Source organism: Scylla paramamosain, chromosome 40, assembly GCF_035594125.1.
Source record: "Scylla paramamosain isolate STU-SP2022 chromosome 40, ASM3559412v1, whole genome shotgun sequence".
In the NCBI taxonomy this organism is placed as follows: domain Eukaryota; kingdom Metazoa; phylum Arthropoda; class Malacostraca; order Decapoda; family Portunidae; genus Scylla; species Scylla paramamosain.
In genome coordinates this window covers 12124104-12126603 of record NC_087190.1, presented here as the reverse complement: position 1 = coordinate 12126603, position 2500 = coordinate 12124104, and the positions used below count along the sequence as shown (strand labels likewise).

The 2500-nt window shown below is 37.7% G+C and overlaps 1 protein-coding gene across 1 annotated transcript in view; it reads right to left on the bottom strand.

The window, feature by feature from the left end:
- Nucleotides 1-2500, bottom strand: part of LOC135092443 (serine/arginine repetitive matrix protein 2-like) — a 38272-nt gene that overhangs the window by 31583 nt on the left and 4189 nt on the right.

Below are 2500 nucleotides of genomic sequence, written 5' to 3'. Positions count from 1 at the left end.
CCCCACGGAAGTTGAAACACAGCATAACATCTTGGTCTTTCATTTTGCAACACTAAACAGCACATTCTCTCAACCTGCAACACAAACGCAGCATATGTCAAGCACCCACATCACCTTCGCATCACTTCAACACAAGCACAGCAACACTTAAGTAATCCAACAACTCTGCAGTATGCTCAAACACTAAGAAATAGTCGATATTTTCCCAACATTTTTTTCCTATTTTGTTTACCCTGCATCTAAATATGTAAGATTAAATTTAAATTACTTTTCTTAATATTCGAAATACGGGGGACTGGAATTAACTATTAGTCTATGGTTGCAATCTGGTCTATGGTCGAATCTGAAGTGGTGTGTGTGTGTGTGTGTGTGTGTGTGTGTGTGTGTGTGTGTGTGTGTGTCACGGATAGGGTGAGGGGTGGGTGTTGGCAACGAATCTCATTTTCAAGGTCATTTATTTAACGGTTTCATTTAGTTTGGGGAAGGGAAGAGCGGTTTTCTTCAGAGGGTGGTTGAAATATAGCCTGTGTCACTCGCCATACCAAATTTCATCAATTAGTTTAGCAGATATCGAGAAAAAAAATAGTTTTCACACACCCCTCGACTGTTTACAAATTAGCCACCTATCCAGCGCAGTAGAAGCGGTGAACCCTATAGCATATCCCATCTAAAGAGTTGTACTATCATGCAGTGACAGTTTTATAATGATCGGCAGCATAGATTTCGAGTTATGAACTTTTGAACAGCGTGACGGTCAAGTTGGGTCTGGTAGGGTCGGGCTGCTCAAAGCCAAACATCAGTCCCAATACATGGCAACACTTTCTCTTTACTTGCATGGACAAACATTTTCATAATTCCCGCCGAACAACAAGTACAGTCAAGTACAGCTTCAAGTTCACTAATATTCTTTCAAGGTATCTATAGCATGTCTAGACGTAGTAGTGGATGTTTTACGACACTTCATTGTTACGTGTAAGAATTCGCTCCGCTGCTAACAAAAACAAAAGAGTATCGGGATATCGACCACATTAATTTTTCACCTTGCCGATACCAACACCGATACTGCAATAAATAAATAAATAAATAAATAAATAAATAAATAAATAAATAAATAAATAATGAGTAAACAAATAAATTAATAATAAGTAAATAAATAAATGAATAAATAATACTCTTAATACTACACTATGACTTCTCTATTCACAACTGCAACACAAATTAACACATCTTGCAATTTATAAAACTATATTAATAACACTAAGGAAGACTGGCCACACACACACACACACACACACACACACACAGAGAGAGAGAGAGAGAGAGAGAGAGAGAGAGAGAGAGAGAGAGAGAGAGAGAGAGAGAGAGAGAGAGAGAGAGAGAGAGAGAGAGAGAGAGAGAGAGAGAGAGAGGAAGTTAAATGTAACATAATACTACACATCCTCTCTCTCTCTCTCTCTCTCTCTCTCTCTCTCTCTCTCTCTCTCTCTCTCTCTCTCTCTCTCTCTCTCTCTCTCTCAAAGAAGCCCTAGTAACCTAACTCTCTCTCTCTCTCTCTCTCTCTCTCTCTGTCGACTAAAATTTGAATAACAAGCAGTTTTTAAGCAACACAACGCAACACAACCAGAACAACACCCACAATAAGTTATCACTAAGATTACAGTATTGCAGACAATTTTTCAGTGTTTCAAGCAATTTCTGGCAAAACACTGGTACATGTTCAGTTTCACGCCAGAAATAGTGTTGCCTGGTTCTCAGAGCAACACAAAAACGTGAAACAAAAATACGAATCACTCAATTTATACCAAGAAATTAGTGTTTCAGGCACCTCACTGCAACACAAGCCTTTAATTGCTCATATCAGTGTTGACAAGACCGTTGTATTGCAGATTTTTTCTCAGGAACACGTACAAAAAAAGAAATAGACAAATATCACTCAATTTAGACCAAGGAATACAGTGTTTCCAGCACCCCACAGCAACACGAGCCAGTCTCCAAGTGTTTCTATAATGCTCTTAATGTGTTGTAGTTTTGTCAACATTAAACAAACGTATATCACTCATTTTTTTGTTGCAATAATAGTGTTTCAACATCTCACAGCAACACAAGAACAAATAAATGTGTATCGAGTGTTGACAAGCTAACTTTTCAACAACACAAAACTAAATGAATAGATAAATGAATAAATAAATAAAAATAGATTAATTAAAGCAATAAAACACATCACTCAACTAGAAATCCAGAAATACAGTGTTTCAGCATCTTACAGCAACACAAGAATGAATTTAAGATCGTTTACCGTAGTGTTCCAATTATTTTCTCAGTAACACAAAACCGATCAAAACACACATTACTCAAATCAAGCCAAGAGACACAGTGTTTCCAGTCACCTCACAGCAACACACCACCACTGGAACGAGTATTAGACAACACAACACAACACAACACTAAACATCAGTCCTCAATAATAGGTGTTTCTGACAAGACACACTCGCCAACACAC